Here is a 12,962-nt window from a genome sequence, read left to right on the forward strand (position 1 = left end):
GGGCCCAGATAGTTGGTCGCGGATCTCCTCCCGAACCGCGACTAAAGACCCCTTTGGTCGCGGTTCGATTATTTTGGGGACTAATGGGGGCGTATGGAAGCCTCTTTTTCTACTAGTGTTTGTTTCTCCAACCCGTGTGATTTGAAGCACATAAACTGAACCATGCTATTGCACAATAGCCCAAAGTTTGTCTGATTTATATGAGTATCATAATATAATTTTGTTTCTACTATATGTAATAGGTAACCAGCAATGTTGTTTTCAGCTTACAAGAATGCTGATGTTGTTTGAATGCATATATAATTATTGGAATTAGTTTGAATGCATATACAGTACCTTGATGTTGAATTTACAAGGTCCTGATGTTGGATTTACTGTCTTATAGATTTTGTAATTTAAAGTTGCTCCACAAAGTTGGTGACTGTTGTTTGTACAGTGAGCTGATGTAGAATGCTTCATCACACAAACTAATCTAGCTGCATCAGTATGGTGACGGTGGATTTACACTGTCCTATAGATTTTGAATTTACAATATGGTGATGGTGGATTTACACTGCCCTATAGATTTTGTAATTTATTGTAGTAGCTGACTAGCTGTAGCTCCATATAGTGTGTCATTGTTGTTTGTACAGTGAGTTCATATAGAATGCTTGATCACATGAATTTTTTTGAATGTATATTACAGTTTCCTGGTGTTTAATTTATAATACATTGATGATGGATTTATGGTCCTATAGCTTCTGTAAATTTTAGTAGTTCTTTTGTGACTGCTGTTTTTACAGTGAGATAATAGTGAATTTTCCAGTGGCCACCGCTTTCTGAGATCACCATCACTACCTAGCACTCTGATTTTGCTATAACCGTTGTCCTCCTAATAGGTTATACTTTCTCTTTCTACTTCTTTTGCTTTGCCATGTTTGTTGCAGTTCATTGTGATTCTTTTATACTCATTGTACCTCGATGCTGCAACAATGGTAACTGAGAATCCGGCAACACTCAAATAGAAGTCAAAGAATTCTTGTCCTTCTCTTGTGTTGAACTCCATTTCTAGGTGCGGCATTATAATGCTCTCAGTGTTCATGACATTTCCTTCGTGTGCTACAATATTTCCATTTTCCAAGAAATCTCAATACCCTCTTCATTTAAATACTCATCTTCGTTTTCAATCTGCCGTAACTGATGGTTACCCATGCTTTTCTCAGCTTCATTATTACTCTCTTTATGTTCCACACATGTGGCAAATTGTCTGAAGTGTATGAATTTCCCCATAACATGATGGATCCTTCATCTTCAACTAACCTGCAGCAAGTGTATGCTTTTTATTTATTTATTTTCTTCAGGAATTTTTGTTGCTGATGCAACCTGGATATGTGTTTACATTTCAGTTTCTCTACTTGATGTTTCTTAATTACCTTGTCCAAGCTTAGATTGTCAGGATTTGAAGAAGTTGGATCAATACTGGCTTTATGTAGAGAAACTTTATGTAGCTTGCTGTCTTGTTGTACATTGTCTGAAGCTTTATGTAGCTTGCTGTCCTGCCGTACATTGTTGTAACTTACAGTTACAGGGTTGTACGGTTCTGTATCATCAAACTGGTTTTCTGTAGCATCTTGTCACTCCTGGTAGTTGAATAAGTTATTTTCTGTGAATTGTTCCTGTTTCAAGCAAATTCAGATCCTTGATAATGCCATGAGAATTCCAGGTTTCCTTCCAAAAGTGTTGTGAAGAAAACAAAACTGTCAATAACCTAGAGAAGGTCGTGAGAGTAATGACGTGGCAGTGTTGCTTTTTGGGCCCTTTCATTGCTTGCTCATGGATCGCAGATTTGATAGAAGGCCAGTTCAATTTCAGTCTGATTGTAATATAGACACTCCCTTTTTCTTAATACCAAAGTGTTCTCTGTGTACGTGAAGTGTCTATGTCAAGTGCTTTGTTTGGGCCAAGCCCAAATAATCAAAAATACAAGAATAACGATTCCAAACCAAACGACAAACTTATATATCTAAAAAAAAATCAACATGGTAAAATTAGTGTTATAATAGGTGCACACTTTTTAAAAACTGGTCAAAATTCCAAAAGTTGTTCCATTTTAAAAAATGTATTTAGAAATGTTCCATAAAAACTCACTATTTTCTAATTTTCAATAAAGTATTTATTTTTATTAAAAAACTGTGTTTTCCGAAAAGAAAAAAAGAAAACTGATTCAGAGACTATTCCATGAACTACTCTTCAATTAGAAGAATGCCAAGGTGGCTTCTTAACGAAAAAAATCAAACGAGAAGCAATAATCGGTGCAACATTAATACAGACATTTATTAGAACTAAATATAAAAAATGGTGGGTAATGACAAAGAACTTCTTGAGGACTTGGCGGAGTCCAAGGTTTGCTGGGTGCGTCGTTTGGCGAACAAAGTTGCCCATCTTTTACCTAAGGAAGGTTGTACCGAATATGATTTGTAAAACATAGTTCCATGTCCCACCGGCGTGTGTTATTTTTTCTCCCGTAGTAACGCACGGGCATTTTTGCTAGTAGTAATTAAAACCATGATAATCTCAAATAGTACAGCATTATCAAAATACTTAGAAAAAACTGAGCTATCAAACGGGGCCTTATATTAGAGCGGCCTCAATTAATATTAATACGATGGGAGTACTATAGTTTCAGCAACTAGTTGCATGTACCAATAATCAAATAGTTCAAGGCTTAGTTCTATCCTTGTCGAGAACAAACATCTTTTGTAGAACAGAGGGCTCGTGTCATGTGCGCCACAAAATGCCCTTAATAAAAAGAACAAAGGCACGATCCATTGAGACAAACCCGAGCACATATCTCTTATGTTTCTTTTGCCGAAAGTGCAATGAGCAGCATCTTTCCTGTATAGAAAGAGCGACCACACATACAGAAGATGAAAGCACATATATTCCCTCCGTTATCTAAAATTGCGCGTGCGCAATAGATAGACATAGATAGATGTCATTCCCCCGATGAAGCAACTTGGCATGTAAAGGCCCTGTTTATGGTTCGGCTGTGGATTTCTAAAAGCAGCTGTGAAAAATCTGGTGTGGAAAAACAGCTGTGGAAAATCTGATGTAAAAAGATGTAGGTCATTTGACAAACCAGCTGATACAGCTTTTTCAGATTTTGGCCCGCTGCGGAATCAGATTTTGGAAAGCACGTCCTGGGCTGCTTCCGCTTTTGGTTCAGATTTTGGCAGCGGATTTCTGGAATCGGATTCTGCTGGGTTCGCCCTTTGGTTCAGATTCTGCTGCGCAGCAGCAGAATCCGTTGATAAAAGCTGAACCAAATAGGGCCAAAGTATATGCATGAGAATATGAGATCGATGCCGTAATGCCGCATCAACCCTTTCGACAAATGACATTTAATTGATTTTTATTAATCCAGGTGTTACCACCACCTCAGACAAACAACGGAGTAAGACCTATGTTAACAGATCAATCTGCAAAAAAACAAACAAATAAACAAGTAAACAAATAAAAACAAGACAATAGACCGACGAGTGCTTATTTCGGTTGGTCTTGCGTGCATGATACCAACTTCCAAGCACTCTGTTTATGTGCACTTGTCCATCGATGCCATGCATTCATTTTCGCTAGCTCAATTCCTTTGTCAAATTATATGTGGTATAGATAACCAATGGTTAAAGCGACAAGCTAGTCCAATCGACTATTTAGCCAGCCAAGTGCCCAAGTGCCACATGTGTCTGCTAGCAATGTTGTGCAGGATTGTGCACAGTACATATCTTGCAAAAGATATTGTTTAATTTGCATCAATTCCTGCCATATAGCAAAAGTGGCAGGATGGCCAACTGAGAAAATTAACGACTGATTGGAATGTTGCTATCGCGGTGGGGTCTACTAGTTCCACAGTAACCAGACAATTAGCCATTACTAGTAGAATGCCTGTGCGTTGCCACGGGCTTCTGAACTATTTTGCTGGAGTTATATAAAGATAATACATGTTAAATTTCACAGGTAAAGACAATATAAACGGTCACAATTGCATAATAATAGAAGTCCACTTCACTTGTAATGTAAACTGATAACAAAATGGTAAATTGACAATGTATACATATAAAGTGACGATCCAACTAAAAATCTATTACAAATTATTGAGATCTACTTGATGCGCTTAAGAAATTCTCGCACAATATCAGAAAAGTTGACTTTAGCTTCATTCACACGATGTTTGAGCAAGTATAATAAAAACTGTTTTCTCAACTCATACTCATCCTGCAAAAGTAATATATGTAGTTAGCATGAATACTTCACGTGGAAGGTCTAAGAACATATGTAACGGAAAATACTCACCATGCAAACCGGCTTCACCAGGTCTTTACCGTTCCACAAGAGCATAAAATGAAAAACAAAATAGCCAGACAAATCCCTGCAATTTTCTAAATTGTTATTGAAATACGCTTCTATAGGAAGTTATTTTTTTTATCGAAAGGGGTCCCCCCCCACCCCATTTTATTAGAAAACGGGGCAAAGCAAGTCCCAGAGACTGTTACAAGCGTTCGGGTCTAACCAGAATTAGCAGACCAGAGAAAGTAGCCAGCTAAAGCCTAAAACGCTATTCTTCCTCATCATGAAATTGCTCAGAGAGAGTCTAAAGCCACGCAGGGCAAACAGCAAAGCTACCAGGCACACACAAGGTCTGTTACATGAAGATAGAGCAACCACCAGCTTCATCGAGTCATCCCGAGTGAGCTCTCAGCACGCTCCCGCCCCGGGTCCTCTTTGTGCACGCTTTCAGTTCCCAACCCAGGCGATTCTGAGCAGCTTGCCTCTTCGACGGTCCAGGAGCTGGAGGCAGCATCGTAGCAGCACTGATTGATCGCCCTCGCATAGAACTTTCCATTGGTGTAGAGAAGAGTTGATCCTCCCCAAGATCACGCGAGTGCTTGTCCATGGTACACCCTGAAAACAGATATCATTACACATAGTCCAAATGCCCCAAATGGCAGCAACACAAGCAATGTTAATGACAATTTTCTTGCTATTCATATTCCAAAAGGAAGAGAGCTCAGTCATATTTCTAGGCACATTGAAACCAAAAGCTTTAGCAACATCACACCAAATCTGTTTAGCTACCACACATTCAAAGAACAAATGGTGGACTGATTCATTTTCATTATAGTATAAGCAGGTTAAGTCCTCTACCACCCTCCTTTTGTTCAGGTTACCTCTGGTAAGAATTCTATTATTAAAAGCCAACCACACAAAGACTAAGTATCTGTTAGGTACCACTATCTTCCAGATTTTTTTCCAAAACGAGGTAGAAACCTCTCCCCAGTTGATCATGTTGTAAAAAGATCTGACCGAATAAGTCCCTGATGGCTCCAACAGCCAAACGAGTTGGTCATCCTCATCGGTTAGGTTTTTGGTAGAGATGGTCTGGATCAAGTCATGCCATTTTTCATAAACTCAGCATCAACACACCTATTAAAAGTGAGCTTCAGGTTGGCGCCATCCCACACCTCCGACACTACACATTGTTGTTGCTGACAAATATCATACACCTCCCAAAACCGAGTTTTTAGGAAGAATCCCAACCCAGGTGTCATTCCAGAAACTGATTTTATCACCATTACCCAATTTCCATCTAAAAAAGGCCTTATGCCTTCAAATGCCCAGGTAACCCCTTTCCAAAAAGGGGATCCCACACCTTGTTTGGACCACAACAGGTTAGGCTTGTTCGTTCTATATTTATGATCTATCAATCTAACCCAGTTTTTATCACTATCCATGAAATATCTCTTAGCCCAAGAAGCTAACAAGGCCATGTTAAACTCTCTTAAGTTGGGTACCCCCAAGCCACCAAAGTCTTTTTTCTGAGAGATCAGCCCCCAGTTTGCAAGATAGTATTTATGCTCGTCTCCCAGTCCCCCCAAAAGAAATGCGTCATCTGAGAGGTAATAGCTTTAATGGCCCACTTAGGAAACTTAATCACAGACATTAGGTACATAGGAATACTGGTAATGCAAGCTTTGAGCAGAACCAACTTCGCCTCATAGCTGAGTAATCTCCCTTTCCAACCAAAAATCCTCTTAATAATTTTGTCTATAATATATTGGATATCTTCCCTCCTCAGTTTGAGATAATGTAATGGAACTCCCAGATATTTAAGAGGGAAATCCCCCAATTTGCAACAAAATATTTGAGATAACAACTTAGCATCACATTGATTTAGATTAACTGGCACCACTTCACACTTGTCATAATTGATTTTCAAACCAGAAAGGTTCTCAAAACACGCAAGTAACCATTTATATTTTTTTACATACTCAGGTTTAGGATCTAGAAACAATATTGTATCATTGGCATATTGCAAACAAATAAGCCCATGGGGAATGATATGTGGAACAATCCCTGAAATGATGTTATTATTAACAGCTTTAACCAACATACGAGAGAACACATCCGCCACAAGATTGAATAGCATGGGGGAGCTCGGGTCTCCTTATTTCAACCCTTTCCCTCCCACAAAATAAGGACCTAAGACATCATTGATTTTAACACAAAAAGAGCTTTGTTGCAGAATGGACAAGTTCCAACTAATCCACTTAGCCCCAAAACCCCTAGAGGCTAACATCTCAACTAGGAAATCACAGTTCACATGATCGTAAGCTTTCTCATAGTCTAACTTGAGAACAATCCCAGCCTCCCCATATTTGTGAACTTCATGGATAGCCTCATGGGCAGTAACCACACTTTCTAGTATGAATCTGCCTCTCACAAAAGCAGATTGACATGGAGACAACAGCATATGACCCACAGGGGAAACCCTATTTGTCATGGCCTTACTAAAAAAATTTACATTGCAGTTGCTCAAACAAATGGGCCTAAATTTTTTCATATGTCTGGCATCTGGCTCCTTAGGAATAAGAGTGACTATAGAATAGTTTAATCTCTGGATGTCCAAAGATCCATTCTCAAAGTCCCTCACCAGTGCCATAAAATCTTTCTTAATAATCTCCCAAAAGTGTTGGTAAAAAAAAAGGAAAGACCATCAGGTCTAGGGGCTCCATTAGCATAGGAGCCCATAATGGCTTCTTTAATTTACTCCTCTGAAACTGGCCTTTCTAACATGGCATTTTCAGCTTCTGTCACAAGCTCCTCTTCAGACAAAAATGGTCATCTAGGTGAATGTTAGGTTTAGGTTCAAACCCAAATAGGTTTTTATAGAAATTGGTTGCAACCTCCAGCATTTCTTTAGTGGAATAAACAGGTCCATCAGGGCCCTCCAGAATAGAAAGCTGATTTTTCCTTCTGCGTTGGTTAGCAACAGCATTAAAATAAGCTGTATTCCTATCCCCCTCTTTGATTTTCCTGTCCCTATATCCCGCCACATGGCAGTTTCTTCTTTTTTCCAAATCTCATGAAGTTCTTCTCTAATTTGCTTCATCCTGAGGATATCCTCAACATTAGTTCTATTCTGTTCAGAGAAGATGTCTAGGATATCAAATTCCTGAAGTAATTCTTTCTTTTTTCCTTCATGGCAGCTTCTATGTTAATGCTCCACCCTTTCACTAGCTTTCTAAACAATTTAGTCTTAAGCTGCCAGGTTTCAATAGCAGTAGTAAAGGGTGAAGGTGTGGCCCAAATTCTTTCAACCAAAGCCTGAAAATCAGGTTGCCCAAGCCACCATTTTCAAATTTAAAAGGCTTGGATGGGTTACATTCACCCACCCCAGAGTCAAGCAAAATGGGAGCATGATCACTTCCCACTCTAGGTAGGGCAGATAAAGTAGTAAGTGGGAAGTGACTGTCCCAGTTAGTAGCAGAGAAAACTCTGTCAATAGTAGCAAAAATGGGGTTATCTTGGTTGTTACTCCAGGTAAAGACCCTGTTTGACAATTTGTATTCCATTAGACCCCATTTGTTAATCCAATCATTAAACAAAAAAGACCAAGAGTTATTTATGTTTCCAGAAGATTTTCGTTAGCTTCCCTGATTAGGTTGAAATCCCCCCAGACAAAACAGGATAGGACAAGCCTTCCAAACTCTCATGTAATTCAGCAATAAAGTCGATTTTATCTACAACATAAGCTGTCCCATATACTACAATCAAGTGCCAGCAAAAACCATCAGTTTTGTTTTTCAAGGAGACAATAATGCAATACTTCTTAAGAATTACATCAATAACCTCAAAAAAATAGTTTTAGTACCCACAAGGATACCACCAGCAGAGCCTACAGCAGGGAGTACATGCCACTCATAAGCAGTAGACCTAGCTAAGGTGTTAAGAAAAAAATCAGATAGTGTTTCTCTCTTAATCTCTTGATAACCTAGAAAATCAAGTTTGTACTTATTGACCAAATCAGACAGGCACTGTAGTTTCCCTTTTTGTCCTAAAGCTCTAATATTCTAGAATATTCCAAGCATGGGATTTTAAATGGGTGTGTCAGGCTAAAAAGCCCACCTCTCACAACATTCTCAAAGCCACCTACACCACCAGCAGTGCCCCCTGGTGTGTTGGTGCCAGGAATGCAAATGTTTGGAGTACAAACTCCACCCCCCTCATAAATCTTATAATCTAAATTATCAGGTAAAGATATCTCAGGATTTTGGGAAGCAAATAGTAGGCATTTTTCAGTTTCATCTCTAATGATATCATTAATGATTTGGTTCTTCTCCTTCTCATAATCACCAATTTTAATATCAACTGCAAAAGCATAAGCCTCTAAATTAGATGATGACTCAGAAGCAAAGGACTTACTTTCGAAGGTGGTGGGGATCTCCAGTTTTTTCTTCATCTTGTAAGCAGCAGCTTTTTCTATGATGTTTTACCTGTTGTGGACTCTGGTACTAGGTCTTGGAGCTATAACTGGACCCCACTTGTTCTTGGCAGCAGGTTGCTCATTGGAAAGAGCCAAGTTTTCCACTAAACCCATCATCTTCAAACCACTGACTACAGGAGCTTCAAAAGTATCCATTTCCTCTTCAGAATCAGCAGCCTCACTTGCAGTATCAGATTCAGAGTTGTCCAATTCTTTTAGCAGATTAGAGCAGTATATTTTTTGAATGGATATCGGGGAAGTGGCACTAGAAGGCACACCAAATGCAGTAGTGGGGGTAGTGACAACACTAATCTCCTTGTTGGGTGTACTCAGAATTTTGACGGCTTCGGAGAAGGGCATGGAAGAGCATACATCATGTGCTTTTGTTTTTCCTTCAGTCCCTCTGTCCACTCTCACAGGAGAGTAACAGGCCTCCAGCAGAGCAGTAGGATGGAAGGTAACACCATCATCCTTTTTCGTTTGATTTCCAGCCGGTGACTTCTTCGAGTTGGTAGCCCTGTTGGCCAGGTCTAGATCATCTATAGGTTCTTCACCATCATCTAGGATGTCCTGTCAATCTCCTCATCTTCGAGATCCTTATTATCATCATCCACAGAGATGTCAGTAGGACCATTGTCGTCATTAGGATAATTAGCACCAATTTGTTCAAAGCCTTCCACTGTAAAGGACAAGATATATAGTTTTTTTCCTCATTTCCATGATCCGCTCAAAGGGTATTTTCGCTGGATTCCTGCATGCAATTTTGACTCTCACTTTTTCATAGAAGCTTTTCATTAGCCCATTCCAATCAACATCCACAAGGATCCCAAAGCATGAAGCAATCTGCGAGAACACTTCCATGTACACCACTTGGAAGAGAGACCCTCAATAACAACCCAAGCTTCGGTTAGTTCACTGAAAGGATCAATCGCACCGGTCCACTTCTCAACTGTCATAGACACTCCATCGATACGCAAGTCAAAAGCAGGAAACTCAATCAACTCCTCCACATCTTTCCATGGTGGAAATCTGACCAGGAACTTGTCTGTCAGTGGCCTAACTTGCCAAGTCCACTGTTTGTTTTGGCAGAAAATTCCCGACAGGTTCTTGATCAAATCTGACTTGCTAATCTCTCCTTTCATAACCCAGACTTCTCCACAATTCCTGAAGTTTAGCCAGTTTGCTTCACGACCCACATGAGCATCAATATGATAGAATCCTAATCCCAGAGCCGAACTCCCAAAGAAAGTTGCAACCGGATGAAGTTGCGCCCAGGCTGCGCAATTGTTGACGTTGTGCCCCTCTAAACCACATATGAAGCAAATTTTCTTCTGGATGCAATTTCCAACATAATGACCAGGGCCTCCACAAGTGAAAACATACCATGTCTTTATAGCGTTCGTCGAGAACCTGCACGGTTGGGGCAGGCGGAGCCGGTGGCAGAGGTGCTGCCACGACTTGCTGAGCTTGATGAGGAGCAGCACCTTTGGGGGGGCGGGCGGCGGCAGGATTGGTCCGCGCCCCACCCGAACCTTGGCGACGGATTGGATTCTTTTGCGGGGCCGGCGCGCGCTGCTTCTGCACACCAGTATGCACGTTCTTGTCCGCCATGGTCACCACCTGAGTGAAGGATTTGGATCCAGCCCCAATTCCCTCCCTGATGATCTTGAGCTTTATCGGAGGAGGATCAAAGGGGCGGAGTTTCTTGACTGGGAACACATCAGACGGGGAGAAGCATCCGGATTGAACCAAATCCTTCCGGAGCCATCCCAAAGTGGAGGTGATGTGATTTGGAGGACGAGGTTGGCGGCGGTGGGGAGAGGGAATGGACCAGAGCTGTCGAAAAACCCTAGATATAGCCTCGTCCGCGTCATCGTGAGCAGGAGACGGATTTGCTAACGGCGCCTTCACCCTCTTGCATCTGATTGGTGGAGGAGATATGGCAGCGGGGCCACTACCAGTCAGCACGGTCGGCCCCACCCGTGCCACAGGGGAAAAATCCCCCGACTCCGCCAGAGCGGTCTTCGCCGCCGGTGAGCAATCCTGGATGGCTGGATCCCAGAGCACAAGCTCTGCCCAACAATCCTTTGCTTACTTGGCGTTGATACCTAAGAAATCTCAGCACACACTTGATTCCTTGGGACACAAATCCCTCTGCGCGACCTCGAACGAGCACCAGGCGGAACCTCGCCGCGGTCACCAAACCAAGGCGGCTCCAGCACGCCGCGGCAAGGCAGGGGGCTAGCGCGGCGGAACGGGCATCCTCCCGCCGCACTAACCACGGTCGTCCTCACGTGCTCGACGGCAGCACGCCTAGGATGCATTCCCAGCGAAGCATCCGCCGCGGCTCGCCCGAATTCGCCTCCGCCCTCGCCCACAGCACGAACTCGGTCGGCGGGGAGTGTGGAAATGGGGGCATCCTTGCCCTCTCATCCAGTGTGGCCGCTTCGTAGATTCGCCGCGCCAGCTTCCTCTGCTCCAAATCCGCCCTCCGCTGGCAAATCTCCGTGAACCTCGAGGCCGTGGATTTCGCATCCGGATCGGTCTCCGCCACCACCGCCTGGTCCACTGCCCTCCATTCCTGCACGCACCGGATCCACGCTATGGTGGCGTCGCGAATCCTGGTCGGACGCTCCGTCCAGCCCCGGACCCTGGTCGCCATGAGCACCCCTTGTGGAATTGGGGAGATCAGCCTCAGAATCTCCGGGAAGGCTTCGTATATGGAGGGGGGCAGCTGTTGGGGCGGAGGAGGCGTGGTCGCGGCCGGCGTCCGCGGCCCTCGCCGGCGTGGAGGCATGCCGCGGGCTTGGAGAGGCGAGATCTGCGGGGGCGGTGGCTATGGCGAGCGGGAGGTGCGGAGTCGCGAGAGGCATGCGTCTCTATAGAAAGTTATTCAAGAACATCTTCTACGCAACCGGTTAACTTGGAGATGAAGCGCATCCATTTTTGACAATCATCCAGCGATGTGTAAGTCTGATCTCACCAGATTTTGCTGATCCATTGATCGAGGTTGTCCTTGTCACGATCTACCTTGTTGACAGGAAGATTCTCAGTGTCATCGTGTGGATGCTGTAAACTGCACCTGGCTAGCTTGAGCTCCACAGCATGCAGCTATTCAATTAATCCATCTGTATGGTGCTCGTCATCTTATATGTGGTTACTCTTTAACTGTGCTTGCCCATCGGCCATCGCAGCGACAGTGGTTATGATGTGGATGGGGTGGCCGTCGCTCTCTTTCGCCGGTGGACGGCGGTGGTGGTGGTTGCTGACTGGCTTGTTTTGTTTGTTTCCCGGGAGCCGCGGTGCCGTCCCATAGACCGTATCCACATCATTTAACATTTTTCACGCTCACGTGTGGATTCTCTCTGTCTGAAAATGAAATGACACGTTAATATATCAGGTCCAGCGGTAGCCTATGATGAGTGGACTGCCGGCCGGCAAAGTCTGCATACATACGTACGTACGGTAACTGATGAGCAGAGCAATAATTTATCGATAATTAAGTTGCACATCCAGAAAAATAAGCTAGATTTAGTTAGGTAATTGGTTGGTAGCCAGCCAACATCACGCAGATTTGTCGAGAGCGTGGAGTTGAACAAATGGAGGTAGCCAAGCCAGGGATCATCATCTTCAGACATATGAGCCAACCCAATGGCCCAATATCAATTGATCTCATGAGTAATGTCCCACTGAACAACATGATCCGACCCATTAAAATGCTATGTTTATACAAATTTGAATATCTCGAGTTTATTCATTCAACGAGTAAAGGCATATGTATGTACAACCCCGTTTCAATTTCTTACATGAACCCGTTAATTAGCATCACAAAAGTTGGTATGTTTGCAAGTATAGAATGGAAACAATTAATTGTGGGACGTGGTTTGAAGTTTTCTATAAGCACAAACTAACAACCTTGTAAAGGCATGTGCTATTGTGATGACATATTGCAGCCCTAGACGAGCAAATCTGGGTCGACAAACTCGACAGGATAGGGCGGTCGGTACTGACTGGCTCACCTTCCCTTATGGAGCCGACCTAAAAGATCAGACTCACTGCCCTTGAAAAAAAAAGGGCCGACCAAAAAGACTCATTGACCCTGAATTTCGATCAGGCCAATGTTCCCACATGTGTCATTCATCCCAGCATTTTCATAGCGAGG

General features: G+C 42.8%; 1 long non-coding RNA gene across 1 annotated transcript; it reads right to left on the reverse strand.

Annotated features, from left to right (window-relative positions):
* Nucleotides 1–1,339: 1,339 nt before the first annotated feature.
* LOC141026331 (uncharacterized) lies at nucleotides 1,340–11,770 on the reverse strand. The gene is made up of 2 exons (XR_012188276.1): nucleotides 8,740–11,770; nucleotides 1,340–4,938 (listed from the first exon to the last, which is right to left on the reverse strand). It is a non-coding gene; the product is annotated as an uncharacterized lncRNA (long non-coding RNA).
* Nucleotides 11,771–12,962: the final 1,192 nt, after the last annotated feature.

Source organism: Aegilops tauschii, chromosome 6 (genome assembly GCF_002575655.3).
Source record: "Aegilops tauschii subsp. strangulata cultivar AL8/78 chromosome 6, Aet v6.0, whole genome shotgun sequence".
In the NCBI taxonomy this organism is placed as follows: domain Eukaryota; kingdom Viridiplantae; phylum Streptophyta; class Magnoliopsida; order Poales; family Poaceae; genus Aegilops; species Aegilops tauschii.